The sequence below is a fragment of the Papaver somniferum genome, chromosome 7, assembly GCF_003573695.1.
Source record: "Papaver somniferum cultivar HN1 chromosome 7, ASM357369v1, whole genome shotgun sequence".
NCBI classification, from domain to species: Eukaryota; Viridiplantae; Streptophyta; class Magnoliopsida; order Ranunculales; family Papaveraceae; genus Papaver; species Papaver somniferum.
This window is the reverse complement of record NC_039364.1, coordinates 99,674,223-99,690,522: the sequence shown is the minus strand read 5'-3', so window position 1 is coordinate 99,690,522 and position 16,300 is coordinate 99,674,223.

The following is a 16,300-nucleotide window of genomic DNA, read 5'->3' as shown; positions in this document are numbered from 1 at the left end:
TACAAGGATCGGTTCCCCTCTTCCCATGGCAGTCACAAAATCGATACATACCAAGGTGATTACTTAAGATTGGTTTTACTAATAAAAGTTCTACCAATACAAAAGTCAGGCCTTTGTGAATTAGTTCTACCAAGAACACAACAAGTTGTGAGCGGTTCTACTCTATCACACATATTGGTTGTTTATAAGATATGCAATGAATAACAAAACCAGTAACGCATGGCAATTTCCTTTTCGGTTCAAAAAACAAGTCTATGAACTTACTTCCTTAGAACACATGTAAACATTGTTCCCTATGATGAAATCCTCACCTTATACCCATACATAATCACAATAGCATTCAAATGATTATGGCGATGTCTTATCTACAAAGTTTAATGGTTAAGCAATAAACCTCGTATTCCTTAATACTATGTCTATCTAGAGTTCAAACATGCTTCGCAGTTATGTTTTCAATATGTACGACTTGAAAGATACATTAGGGAATGAAACAGTTCAAGTCAAATATCACTAACCTCAAGTGGAAGGATGATTGTTGTCGTTGTAGCTCCTCGCTTCTTCACATCTTCAAGACTTCGTAATACTTGTAATGTCTCATATCCTAATGCTTTCAAGCTAACCTATACGAATTTTAACTCTAGTACATAATCAAGCGACTCTTAATATGAGTTTTGATTCACTAAAATATGACAACCAAACTTGACATACCAACGCTTGGTGGGTTCAACCGAGCAATGCTCTAACAGTTTGCAGCCATGAACTTGAAGGTCCCATATGGTTGTCAAAAGTAAAGTCGTTCATGAATTGGTATTCGTATTGATAAAAGAACGTATGGACTTTTGACAAATACAAAAGTTATGCTTATGCAGTCATGTATTTGATGTAAAATAGGATGAAATCTTTTGTTTGGCAAGGATAAAGTCTATTATGTCATTATGCATATAGTGATGGAAAGATATAATAGATTCTTGTATGTTATCCACGGTTTTGATCTTCATTGATTCATCTTTTTTTTACCATGAAGGCTCCATTGTGTTTCTCATGTTAAGCACGATACAACTAAGTCGATTTATTTTGTCCTTGTTGGTTGTTCCATGAGATGCTATATGTTGAGCATTAGTAAACTAAATTAATAAACTAGCTTGGTTATTTAGTTTGTACTCCATAAGCTCTTCTTTCTTATGTTGAGTACATGTACGGTTAAGGTTGTCATGTTCTATGATGAACTTAGTCGGGGGTCCATAAGTTCTCTTATGTTGAGCCCAAAATAATTAAATTGATTACTTCGGTGATTAGTTTGGTTATGTGTATTCCAATTATTTTAATTATAGGTTCTCTTGTAATTAATCTAGTTGAGTTTTCATATATTCCACAAGTCCTTGTGTTGAGTATATGAATGACTATACTAATCATGTTCTATTGGTTAATGTAGTCGTATATTCCGTAAGGTTTTTCTTATGTTGAGTATATGAACGGTTAAGTTAGTCATCTCCATGTGATTAACTTAGTCATATCTCCGTAAGTTTACTTATGTTGAGCACAATCAATTAAATTGATCCCTTTTGTGGTTTGATTTAGTTGCGTATTTCAATTAAATTAATCATGGGTTTACTTGTGATTAATTTGGTTGAGCTTTAGATATAAAAAATCATTCCTATGGTTTTTGGTGTCCGATTAAATCCTTCTTTTCTTTCGAAATTAAGGTCGCTCTTGTTGTTCTCTCAGGAATGACATCTAATGGGGGAGAGTTCTTTAAAACTTATGCTTAATGGTAATATCTTGAGGGGTGTGCGGCTGTGGAATTTTATAGGGGTTATCTTGTATCTTTAAACTCCTTGATGAATGCTCTTAGCTTCGGCTATAAGATTGCATCTAAATTAAGTTGGTATGTATTTTTTCTTTTGGTATATGAAATGTCTCTTGTGGAAATTTCATTATGATCCCGTTCTTTTACCTTTGCCAATTTTATAGACAAAAAGGAGGAGAAATAATGTAGTTCACACTACAAATACATATGGTTTTCGGATCATTGTGTAAGGGGGAGTGGTTTCCATGATCGAGATGGAGTATTGACTAAGGGGGAGTGATACATATCACCATAGTATTATTGTTAAAGTCGTGATACAATTGGACTTTGATGTGACATAATGATACTATGACACTGCATAATAATGATCGAGAATCTCGATTTCTCTCATTGTTATAGCTACAGATCTTCAACAACGATGGTGCTAAACTTACAACCTTTGGGATCATTGGAGTACTTGGAAGGACGAAGATTTCGAGGAACGTTGAAGATTAGACTATGGAATAGGAGCCAATAAAGTTTATCTTTTTTGTATTTCATATGTATTAATAGTTTTGTCACTAAAATTGACAAAGTGGGAGATTGTTAGAGCATAGTTCAGTCAACCTCGCATGCGTTCCTATATCAAGCATGTTTGTCAATGTTAGTGATCAAAACTATAAGTCTTGATTTCTAGCCTATTAGCTAAGTCTCGGACTAGGATAGGAAAAGTGTAGTTGAGCTCAAGAACTTCATGGAGATTCAACGACAACGACGAAGATCTACACAATGAACCGTGGAACTTCATCAACAAAAAGGTATGTGAAGGCTTGAACTTATCTATCACTCAAAAGTCTATCTATTCTATCTCCTACTTCTTATGGGATAAAAAGTCGTATGGTATATATACTAGATCATACACATTTGATATTTCGAGATGAGTATTCACTGCTTACCTATATCTCGAAATCATGTGTTGGTAAAGCTTTTCGCTTTGACCAAGTTTATCTTCACCTAGTGACGAAAGTCATGAAAGGTTTCAATCACATTGAGAATTGCTCTGACGTGAAACGATATGTAAATAACGGTTATATAGCGTCCTCTGAGAATGTATCAATGGTTGAAATTAGAGTTTAGATAACATAACCATGTATTCCTTGAACCGAGGTTTTCGAACTTTGTTGATCAAGAGAAATCAGAAGGATTTTGTGGAATTGGCTTTCCAAGTCCGCGAACCCAGTCCACAGACTCAGTCCGCGAACTGTCGGAAGTTCTCGACCGAGAATTTCTGCCGGGATTTCTAAAACTCGTTTGTGTGCGGTCAGCGAACTCAGTCCGCGAACCCATTCCGCGACTTGGAGGATGTTCTCGACCGAAAATTTCTGTTGAGTTTGGAAAACTCAACCGATTAACTTAAGTCCGCGAACTTGTTTGTGAGCTTAAATGGTTATGATCTAAAGATGTGTTCTGAACATGAAACTTAAATTACTAAGGAATGCTTTATGCAAACCGTGGCTAAAGTTCATGAGACGATTCAATCGAATCAAATCATCTTTGTTTCAATTGTGTCTTGTGTAGTTACATAAGATCTCATAGAAATTGAACAACTCTTTAGCTAGTTCATCTTGAAGTCATTTGAACTAGTTATGGTGAAGAAGAACAAGGTTAATATGAAATGCTCATATGGTTAACCTTTTGGGTTACTTTGTTAAACCAATACACCAGTACACGTTTGGGAACGGTTTTCACGAACCCAGTAAACGTATACCACAAGTGTGTGTGACAAGCTAAGTTTTCGATCTAACGGTTGAGAAATATTAGCTTGAATCTAAATCAGGTTTTCATCTAACGGTGAATAAGGATTGCTTTGTAACTAAGGAAAAACCCTGATTTGAAGACTATATATAGGAGACATCTAGCATTGAGCAAACCTAATCCCCACACGTCTGTGTGCTACTAGTGCGCTCGCTAGAGTCGATCTCCATTAACCTTTGATTTTCTTCTCTAAAATCAGGTTAACGACTTAAAGACTTCATTGGGATTGTGAAGCCAGACCGATACTACTTTTATCGTAGTTGTGTGATCTGATCTTGCATATTCTATCGTACGAGTACAATATTTGATTAGCTTGAGATCGTGAGAGTTCTCCGATAGGTAAGATATAAAAGTAATCGCAAACTCCTTCGTCTCATCGTTTGTGATTCCACGACATCTTGTTTCGCTAGTCGATTGGGATTGTTGTGAGGTGATTGATTAATCTAGGCCGTTCTTCAGGAATATAAGTCCGGATTATCAATTGGTTCCTGTTCACCTTGATTATTATCAAAAGACGGAACACAACTCTTTTAGGGTTTATCTGTGGGAGACAGATTTATCCTTTGATAGACTTGTCTGTGTTAGACAGATTTGTTTATTATTAAGCCTGCGATTTTGGGTCGTAGCAACTCTTAGTTGTGGGTAAGATCATCTAAGGGAATCAAGTACGTAGTATCCTGCTGGGATCAGAGGCGTAGGAGTGCAACTGTACCTTGAATTAGTGGGATACTTATTGGGGTTCAATTGCGGTCCAGTCCGAAGTTAGCTTGTAGTAGGCTAGTGTCTGTAGCGGCTTAATACAGTGTGTATTCAATCTGGACTAGGTCCCGGGGTTTTTCTGCATTTGCAGTTTCCTATTTAACAAAACTTCTGGTGTCTGTGTTATTTCTTTTCCGCATTATATTTGTTGTATAATTGAAATAATACAGGTTGTGCGTTAAGATCATCAATTGGAAATCCAACCTTTGGTTGTTGAGTGATATTGATTGATCCTTGGACATTGGTCTTTGGTACCGTCCAAGTTATCTCTCTTTGATAAAGACTCGCAGATTTCTATTTGCTTGAGTAAAGATCAAATCGAGAGTTTGAGATATTAACTCCTTGAGATACTTTTTATCTAGATTGAGTCTGACTGTCTAGTTGATTCTCTAGCAAAGTATTTCGGAGTTAGTCCATACAGATTGCTAATCGAATTATTGGGTGGTGTTGTTAGACCCCCGCTTTTTCACTTGCCATTGCGACTTTCTCGTCCATGTGTCTAGGATTTAAAGAGAAAATTGTTAATTTGTTTCAGAGTTTTGCTCCATCGGTTATTGACGGTCTTCGTTTTGCTCCTGGTCGAACAATTCAGGGATCCAGCGTTGGCGAATAAGTTGACGTAAGTATCTTCCTATGTGCTAACCACCGTAATATACCTTTGAATGAATTAATAATAATCGTTGGTAATGCATCCAGGAGGAAATAATTGTATACAAGCATAATGATGAAGCACACTCTTCTTTGGGACATGGAAATACGGAGAATTCTCGAAATCCCGAACCGAATGAAAATGGCGGAGTTTCTAATGGAGATTCCGGTATTGCCGAGCCTTCGAATAGCTTAGAGACTCAACTAGTAAGTATATCTCCTATAGGTTCTTCATAAAAGTATGAACTTGTTGATTTGTGAATGAATGAATGAATGAGAACCCATATGAGTTTATGGATAATTTTGCCGAAATACGTCACCAGAAAATTTCAGACTTCAGATTTTAGTAGAAATGTTGTAGAATCTTCGTTTGAAGTCGGATTTCCGCGATCTGCATATGTATTTTCAATCCCAGGAAATTTCCAAGCTTTCTCGCAGAAGCGTTTTGAATTTTGAGCATTTTTAGGGCCTGAAAAAGGCGAAATAGTGAACCTCCAGGAGACTTTCAGAATTTTTCCAGATCGCATGTTGTCCGATGTTTTGGCCACATCTCCTAGCTTATTCATGCAATTGCTATGAAATTTTGACATGTTGTAGATAAAATCCATACGAATATAATGGTATATTACCCATCCTTAAATTCCTTACCAACTGCTCTCAGTTCACCGTTGAATACAGGGAAGTGTAAAATCTCTTCAGCTGGGCTTGTTTGAAAACGTGTTTCATGACTTCTACACTATTTGCGCATGTCTTAGGTGCATAATAAGGAACTTAGATGATTTTAGTTCACTTAATTTCTAAATTTTATGGTTGTATTGAATTTCCATACTTGAATCATTCTAATCCCATGTAATCTTCACATTAGGTGTCAAATGTAGAAGTTGGGAATAATGGATCTAGTAGTGATGGTTTAAGCAACCCTGGAGCCGTTGGAGATAAGACCTTCATACCTGCACCTCAGGATCATGAAACGCCAGTGGTTGATGCCGTGGAGGTGGCGGAAACTCCAATTATGCCTGAGGTGATGAAACCCGAATCGAGAATGGAAGAAGTTGTTCCGACTGAAGTTGTTCCTATGATCACTGATGCTGCTCCAGCGACTGAGAACCGAATAATAGTGCACGAGTATCCAACTGCAGGGGTTGATTTCGCTCCTCCATTTGGTGATTTACTCCCGTATCACAGGTTTGTTGGCGGATTTAGCGTTCCCATTGGATATGCTGCTATGTATGAGAAACTGTGGAAGATGTATGGACACATCGTTGTTACCCAGGATCCAGAACATAGTTATTTCTTGACAAGGCAAGTAGAAGCCATCTTGCGTGTTATAAATGATATCTGCATCACAGCTAGAAATATTGTCACCCGAGATGTACTCTTTGATTGGGAGTATAACTTGAAGAAAGCTGAAGAACTTGGCTTCAATTTGAAGTGGCTTCGACAAAATCTAGATGTTGTCATGAGAGCAGTAGAAGGCGACGTTCCTTTCACCACTAGTGATGTTGTGTTGAAGAAGATGGATGAAGTTGCTGAATTGACTAAGAAGCTGGAGGCGGAGAAAGTTGTTCTACAAGTCTTGGAGGATGCAGAAAAGCAGAAATCTTATTTTGCTGACTTCCTTTAGTTTTCTTTCTTGAATTTTGGACTTCTGAGAGATGTGAAGCTTTTAGATTTTGGTTTTGATTTCTTGATTGGTTTTGAGATTGAGGATTTCTTTGGGTTTGATAGAGATTTTCTTTAAGTAAAATGAATTGAATTTGATAAATTGCTGAATTCAAATACTGAATGCAAGTATTGCAAACGTTTTGGAGGAATTGAAAATACATGTAAAAGAAAATTCTAAAACCAATAGCATTTCTGTGCGTCGAATAAGCGGCCTCTTGAACGCCTCAAACATTGAAGATTTTGAGCCATCTTTCATGAACTATTGGGACAAATATCCTTCTTTTCATGCCGGCTAATTTATAATACCCTCCAGCAAATAGCTTAGCAATCGAGAAAGGCCATTCCCAGTTGGAGTTCCTTGTCGAATGGAGATTGCGTCTGGCTTCCTTGAGAACCAAATCCCCTTCATGGAACTTGTGAGGTTGAGCTGCACGTGCTCTGAATATTTTCTGCTGGTTTGGAATCCCACTTACCACGAGATTCCATGTTGACGCGGCCTCCCGATCTTGCGACACATATGGACATTCGCGAAAAGCGAAACACCTAGGATATTGTTTATCGACTTAGGCCATTATCTCGGAGATGACCGTGTCAGTGGAACGCAAGATTTTGATGGGTTCTGCATCTAACCATTTGGTAAAATATTGTTGAGGCGAAACCAACCATTCGTAATGCTTGGTGAGTGCTGATTGGCTAGCTAAGTTAATCCCCCGGATCAAAGAAGCAAATTCGAAGGTTGATAAGATAGACTCATGAGGAGGAATAAGACTTGCCTGATTGCGGAACCTATTGATGAAAGCATTTGCACTTTCTTCAGGTTTCTGTTTTAGTTCCATCAAGGCTTTAGCTGATTCCAGATGCTCGAGTGCTGAGACATCCTCTGCTTACTCCGGATCAGAATCTTCGTCGCTAAGCAGGCGCTCGACTGGAGTTTTTGGAGTTGCTTTGTCAGCATGAATCCATGTTCGTCCGAGGATCATATCGTATCCAGGATCCTCCCTAATAATGTGAAACTTGGTTTCATCCCAAGTCGAGTCAATCTTTATCTTAAGGATGATGAAACCGTATGCTTCTATGGAGACTCCTTCATGATCTCTGATTGAAATAGGAGCGTGGGTTGCTTCTTGGCGAGTAATGCCTGCATCCCTGAGAGTCTTTAGAGGAATGATGTTGATAGCTGTGCCGACATCAATTAGTAATCTTCTAAACTCATTGCTCTTGAGATGTACCGAGGTGAATAGTCCCCAGTCGTACATCTCTTTGTCGGTGGCTGGAGGTTCAGGTACTGTCTCTTGAATCGCTAATCGTTTTCCTGACATGACGTGGTTCAACGCAGTAAACATGTCATTTCTTTGATCTTTTGACAGGTACAGTAATTCACAGACATGTTCGATTAAGGATTGAACTGCCTATTTGACCGGCTGCTCGGAGAGTGTAAATGTTCTGATTAGGAGAGGATTTCTGTGTACTCCTTCAGTCCGCAATTCTCCTGAATCAGTCTTCTCTTTGAATATGCGCTTCAAGATTCGGCAATCACCTGTTGGATGACTGACATATCTATGGAAAAGACAGTAGCGCGGATCCTCCATTTATTCCTCAGTCGGCTCCTTCCTCACGGGTTGCAATTGAATAACACCATCTTGAATCCAGGCCTCGAATAATTCATTACTTCTTCCATAGAAAAGGGGAAGTCAGGCGCATCTTGATCGTCCTGTTGTTGACGTTGAGTCGGCGACTGTGCATTCCTGGCTTGACCATCCTTCCTTGGCGCTTTTAAGGGATTGGACGCTGAAGGAACATTTTTATATGGATGTGCGTCAGCTTTCCTCTTGCTCCCTTCAGCAACATTCACGGAAGTCTCGACATTGTACTGTTTGTTGATCAGACGCCTGGCACCGTTGCTTCGAGTGTCTTTCGATTCCTCTACTTTGATATATTTCATTCTTTCCAGCAAGGCGGGAGCAGTGGTTGCTGAACGTTTGTCCGCTTCATGAAGTTATGAAAAGGTCTGAAAACGGAGATTCTCCATCAAAGCTCTGTATACTGGGATCATCCTATTGATGCATAAATCCACCAGTTGTTTTTCTGTAATACTGGGATCATGGCAATCCAAAGCTTGTACTCTGAATCTTTTCACATAGTCGTTGGGATTTTCGTTGTTCTTCTGAGCCATCCTCCCTAAGTCAGAAAGAGTAATATGCTCAGAGACAAAGAAGTATTTTATGTAGAAGGCGTTAACCATTGCTCCCCAGTTGGTAATGCTTCCTGGTGCGATGTTGTTGTACCAGGTGTATGCCCGGCCCGTCAGAGAATTTGAGAATTCCTTGAGACGGACAACTTGATTGTGTTCATGCTCTCCTAGTGCCTCTAGAAATCGAGAAACGTGTTCCCGAGAGTCCCCAGTTCCATTGTACATTGTAAATTGTTGGAGAAGTATATCCTTTTGGAAGAGGGATCCTTTGTGTAGCAGACGGGTATGGAGGTTGATGATGGTGAACGGTTGGTGTAGTGTTTTTTCCATGGTCTTCCATTAAACGCTTCAGTTCTTCACGAGTGATGAAATTGACATGCTCTCCTAATGATGTTTTCTCTGCAGCCTTCTGGACTTCATCGTTGTCGATTGTATGAATTGGAATGACCTTTGGATCCTCAGTTGAAGCAAGCTATTTACCTTTTCCTTTTCCCTGAGGTTTCTGACATCTTGTCAGTGAGAGTTTTGAGAAAACCGAACTGCTCCTTTTGTGTTGCAGCCATGTCAGTTTGATTCTTGGCGAGAGTCTCTTGCACTTTGATGAGATCAGCCATGGTGGGTGGATTCCCTTTGATTTCTTCAGGGTGTCTGCCAAAGAGAGGATGATTTCCCAAGTTGGTGTGAGGAGGTATGACATCATCGCCAGTGTTGGAGGCGGGGATGGTTTCCGGGATATCCTCATTGTGTGCTAGCGTCGTTTGTGTTAGGATCTGCGATTGTGCGTGACCTAAGATCAACCATCTTGTGAAATATTGAGATTGCAACCGAGAGATTAATCTCCCACTGTGGTCACCAATCTCTAGATGGGGAAAAACGGTTCGCCAGTTTTTTGGGAAATGAAGAGACGAGCGTGCTGTCGAGACTCCTCAACCTGGAAAAATGTTAATCCTCACACAGATGCACTGCAAAGGGAGTGCTTATATTCGAGAGATCAATCTGTAGGACTCCGGCCTAAACCAAGTCAATGGTCGTTCTAGAGTCAATCCGGCTGCAAAGAGGGAGATGGGTTGATCTATAGGAGGGAAGCTGAGAATTGTGTGGGATCAGTGATGATCAAGGACTGTGGGTGTATTTAAGGTTTCTGCAATTTGTGGTGAACTGATGAGTTCGAATAAGTTCTGAGTGATTGATGAATTCTTGAGAGTAGTAACTCGAGAAATTCTGTGTAGACAGTTGATAGCTAGTGATCATTCGTTGTCTGTTGTCTTTTTTCAATCAGGGATTCAGAGACTTATTTATATTGTCAGAGTTGTGAACACCTTGATCCCTGTAAGCGTGACGGTTTCTTGAGTCAAATATTGAGAAAGTGGTAGATCGTGGTGAAACCAGTTCCATATTGTGCGGAGACTTGGTTGATCATTAACCCACTACTTTGCTAACTCCTTCAACCGTTGACACGACTTACTCACATTTCTCGTTGTGGATGAACCCACGTGTTGTAGGCCGTCAGACCAAAACCCTAGTTGTTATCCCCCAACTTGACATGATTGATGTCTCACGAATAGTGGAGTCCGAGTGACAGACGTGTATTGATTAGTCAGTTGTTGACTGATTAGACAGTGAGTCTAGGTTTTGTTGAATCGAGCATAAGTGGCGAATGCTCAGCGATACATGGATCAAATATGTAATTTTCTGAAATGGTGTCAGTATTGTAGATTCAATGATGAATTACTGACCAGCGAGAGCAAGTATTGCTCGATTCGACGAATTACTGAATATTGAGAATTTGACGAGCAACTGAGCAAGTATTGCTCAATTCGACGAATTTTATAATTTTGACGTGCAACTGAGCAAGTATTGCTCAATTCGACAAAATACTGAATGTTGATAATTTGACGTGAAATTGAGCAAGTATGCTCAATTCGACGAAATATTTATTGGTGACGCGACCCAATAAAATATTAAAACATTGGTAGATTACCAAATATTATATGATTAATTCAGATATTGGTTGCTGAATCAATATAAAATGCATTAGTTCCTGAATCTTGCTCAGAATGATGATTCGTAGAACATTTATTCGAAACCCTAATTTCAGATCATAGTTGATGAATCGCTGAAAATCGGTTATGAGTGATAGAGGGGCCGACCACATGGGATGATGGGCGTCCATGAGCGTCCATGTGGTGCCCAGTGCTCGAGTGAGCATGCACCAGGATTCTCAGCTTGAGAGTTGGTGAAGGAATGATGATTAAATGCCGGTTTCATCATTTATTGAAATATTGTTGGGTTCAGCATTAGGTGATAAACCCTAGATATGAAAGGTGGGGACCGAGCAAGAGAGCATGGGACCGTCTCTTGGTGGTCACGGACCAGTTGTTGGTCGTTTGAGCAATCCCCAGGTTGGTTGGAGAAAGTTTGGGCCCAATACGAGCAATTGAGCAAATTAGGTCAGAATTATGAAAACGTGTGGGACCGGCTTTGTTCAAGCCCTAGGGATGACCCTGGTCGGCCATGAAAGCATGCACATGTTGTCGTGGTGTCTGTGTCTTCATACTGAGAGTTTCGGTATTTTCTGATGTGAGTTCGAGCAACGTTGTGAATTTTCAGAAGAGTTTCATCTTGACTGAAATTCTTGATTTTTGTTGGAATGAGCATGTATGCTCAATTCATCAAAATTTTGTAAATATTAAAATAAGTGTATTTTAATATAAAAAGTTTCCATGGGAGTCTAGCCGGTCATGTGACCATGTTGGCTTTTGGTTTTTCATGATTTGAGCAATATTTGAGAAAATATGAAGGATTAATGATTTTTGCTCAAACCCAGGAGTTTCATGAATTGAGGAAAATAATAATTATAAAAGACTAAGGATTGCAAGGTGTGGGACCGGCCACGACTAAGGAATGGCCGGCCGACTATGTTGCCAGGTCCTGCACACCTTTTCCTGTTTTTTAATAATATTATTTTTCATGAATCCTTGAAATTATGGAGAATCCATGAGTTTTGTTGAAACGGAGGAGTTTCATGAGATTGGGGAACAATAATTATAACAGTTATGGATTGTGAGGTGTGGGACCGGCTAGGTTGCCCGGTCCCGCGCACCTTTTCCTAATTTTATATTATTATTTCATGAATCCATGAAATCATGGGAAATTCATGAATTTTGCACAAAAAGAAGGAAAGTTGCTAAAATCAATGAGTTTTCATGAGTTCATGAAAAAATAACAAAATAAGGCAAAATAATAAAGGAGGCATGGGACCGGCCGCTAGGGCATGGCTGGCCGGCCGTGGGCCCGACCCTAGGCGCCTCTTATTATTTTATTATTTGTTGTTTTTCTCCAGTTTTGCGTAGGATTCCCATCTTTTCGTGTTTTTGATGCTCGTTTGTGCATCCGGGTGCTCAGTCGTGCATCATTGTCAAATACACTTGCACCATTTTTGTGGGGCTTACTCAGTGATGGTCCAGATACCCGGTTGTTGAGTATTTATTACTAATTCATGAAATTCAGTGGAGAATAATTCATGAAACGGAGTAATAAAAATGAGTGGTGATTTATTATCAATTCATAGGATCAGCTTCGGATTCGACCATGAACTCGGAATAATAAAATAGACATTACCATCCCATGAGACCGTGGATTCGACCATAGAATCGGAGTAATAAACTTATCTATTACCATTCCATGAGACCAACCGTGGATTCGATCATGAAATCGGAGTAATGGGATAATACCGTTGTTTATTGCCATTCTATGAGATCAAGTCGTGGATTCGATCGCAGAATCAAAGAAATGTTTATTGCCATTCCATGGGATCAGGTCGTGGATTTGACCATGGAATCGGAGCAATGGTTATTTCCATTCCATCGGACCAGGTTGTGGATTCGACCATGGAATCGGAGCAATGGTTATTGCCATTCCATGGGATCAGGTAATGGATTCGACCATGGATTCGGAGCAATAATAGATTATCCTGGGAATTCAGTGGTGAATGTCACGGCAGAATTAATCTATTGCAGAAAGAATATTAGCCAGTTAAGGCGTCACATTCATTCTGAATAGTGCATAGTCAGGGAGTCACGTTGTTGTTTATGACCTGAAGGCGTTAGTGTTCTCAATCTACGGAGAACCGCCTGAATCTATACACGGTCTCTCTACATAGAGGTCATGTTGAAATGCTTGGAGTCGAATCGCGCAACCAGTGGGGCTTTTCGACAACATATTCATCAAGGCTTCGTAAAATATGAATCGTTGCATGCTTGAAAGCCAGTGGGGCTTTTCGACAACATATTTATCAAGGCTTCATAAAATATGAATCGTTGCATGCTTGAAAGCCGTGTCACCGACGTCCTGAAGGCATTCTTGCTCTCAATCTACGGAGAACCGCCCAAATCGTTCTTCTATGTGGAGGTGGTCTCTCTCATGCAGTCATGGAACTGTTAATCTGCATAGAGGTCATGCTGAAATGCTTGGATTCGAATCGCTCAGCCAGTGGGGCTTTTTGATAACATATTCATCAAGGCTTCGTAAAATATGAATCGTTGCATGCTTGAAAGCCGTGTCAAAACATGCCTCATGATTTTACGGTTTTACCCTTTGCTGAAAATCCACCATCAACAGAATGCTTTGTTACCAAGCTAACATTGATTGCAAATACTGATTTGAAAGACTATATAAGGGAGAACTCTAGCAACTGGGAAACCTAATCCCCACACCTTCTGTGTGATACTAGTTGTGCTAAGCTAGAGTCGATTCTCCTTTAACCTTTGGTTTCTTCTTTTAAACCAGGTTAACGACTTAAAAACTTCATTGGGATTGTGAAGCCAGACCGATACTACTTTCTTGTAATTGTGTGATCTGATCTCGATGTTTCTATCGTACGAGTACAATTGTAATAATTGGCTTGAGATTGATATCTCCGATAGGCAAGATATAAAAGTAGTCACAAACATCTTCGTCTCATCGTTTGTGATTTTGAAATATTTTTTTTCGCTGTGTCGATTAAAACTATTCTAAGATGATTGATAATACTAGGCTGTTCTTCGGGAATATAAGTCCGGGTTATCAATTGGTTCCTGTTTACCTTGATTTATCAAAAGACGGAACAAAACTCGTAGGTATATTCGTGGGAGACAGATTTATCTATTACCGTAGACTTTTCTATGTGATACATATTTGTTTATTAAAGTCTTCGACTTTGGGTCGTAGCAACTCTTAGTTGTGGGTGAGATCATCTAAGGGAATCAAGTGCGCAGTATCCTGCTGGGATCAAAGGCATAGGAGCATAACTGTACCTTGGATCAGTATGAGATTGGTTGGGGTTCAACTACTGTCCAGACCGAAGTTAGTTTGGAGTAGGCTAGTGTCTGTAGCGGCTTAATATAGTGTGTGTTTAATCTGGACTAGGTCCCAGGGTTTTTCTGCATTTGCGGTTTCCTCTTTAACAAAATTCTGGTGTCTGTGTTATTTTTTTTCCGCATTATATTTTGTTATATAATTGAAATATCATAGGTTGTGCGTTGTTCAGTCAATTAGAATATCCGACCTTTTGGTCGTTGATTTAAATTGATTGACACTTGGATATTGGTCTTTGGTACCATCCAAGTTATCTCTCTAGTATTTGATAAAGACTCACAGATTTCTATGCTTGGGTATACATCAAATCGAGAGATTGAGATATAAAACTCTTTGATATACTTTTTCTCTAGATTGAGTCTGACTGTCTAGTTGATTCTCTAGAAAGTATATTGGAGTTTGTCCATACATATTACTAAGCGAAATATTGGGTGTGGTTGTTGTACCCCCGCTTTTCAATATTAAGTCCCCATATCTACATTAAGGATACTATAATCCTATTAAGTCCGAAACCAAAATGGTTAAATGCTTAGGGCAATTTCTATGGGCATGAACAAATCCATATCTTTGTTGAGCCAGGTGGATGGCCAAACTGGTTGTTCCACTATGGTAAAGCACATGGCGTTAGATAGCTAAGCGCGCGAGCGACAAACAAACGCTGGAGTTTGTAGGTAAAACGCCGACGTTGGTAGGACAAGCGCTGGAGCTCAAAGCTTCAACGCGGCGCTTTAACATATGACTCTGGCGTTTGTAGCAAAAACGCCAACGGGTAGTTTTTTAAAATTCAAAATTCACTTTTTACCTCTACAAATTACCATCAATTTCAAACAATTCACTCACACCAAAATTCACTTCTCTTGAATTTTCTCTTCTAAAATCTATTTCTCAATGGCTGAAAAGGCGATCACACTTTTTTGCTTTGCAAAACTTGAAGCAAATGTTTCTAAGATATGTGGGAGTTTTAAAAAGATTGAAAATTGTAAGAGGGAAGTGCAAGTTTTTGAAGTTGCTCCAAGAAAATTTTCCGCTATAAGGCAAAGAAGAGCTCCAGTTTTGAAAGTTAACAACAAAAAATTCAAAAACAAAGGCGAAACTGTCAAAGAGCGCGTTAAATGGAAGATACGTCAAATGAAGATAAACAGGAGCCCAAAACTTGTACTCCTTTTTTATTGAAGTTGTTTAGTACGTTTTATTATTGCCTAAGTTTTTATCTTGTAAAAGAATTGGCATCAATGAATGAAAATATTTAGATTTTAAATTGAGATTTCCACTCCAGATTAAACGAAACTTATTATAATTTAAACTTGCAAATAATATCAAACTACATTTTAATAAACCACAACAAAAACATCAAATTACATCAAATCCAGCGACATTCTCTTTGTAGAGTTCATAACATTCAAAATTCTTAAACTCTCTTCTGCTTTCTTCAGTAAACTTGGTCTGAGCGATTGCTTTCTGTAAAACAGATAAACAACAAGTTCAGATATTTATGATGTAGTCAATCACTGAGGACAAAGGTAAGATACTCACCAGTTCTTCGTTGGATAATCCAGAATAGCTACGGTGAACCATCCACAAAACTTCCGTATAATGTTTGACTTCTTTAGTGATGAATGCAATTATTAGTTCTAGGCTCTTACTATTTATTATGGTTTCAGTCCGTGATGCTACAAAATGTACCAATACTCTTTCCCAGAAATAGTCATTGTTCATTGGTCTCATCAAACGATGTATCCAACATCGAACAAGAGTAACATCTTCTTCCATTGTAAAGACCTGGAGCGGCATTCAAGTGCAGTACAAATGTGCTTGAGATGGACCATCTTTTAGAATTCTAAAACACGTTTCGTAACGAAAAGGTTTTCCATGAGCTTCCTCCCAAATATCAAGAGATGTTTGGATCACTCCATCTTCAGTTACACCGATGAACTTTTCTCGATACATTTCCATTACCAGAGCAACAAATGGCTGGACTGTAAGCCTAATAGATTGAAAACGAGCACACAATCGACGAGCATCTCGGTTTCCTGGGTTTTCCGTCAGTGAGACGAACATTGAAAAAACATTCTCCCAAAAAG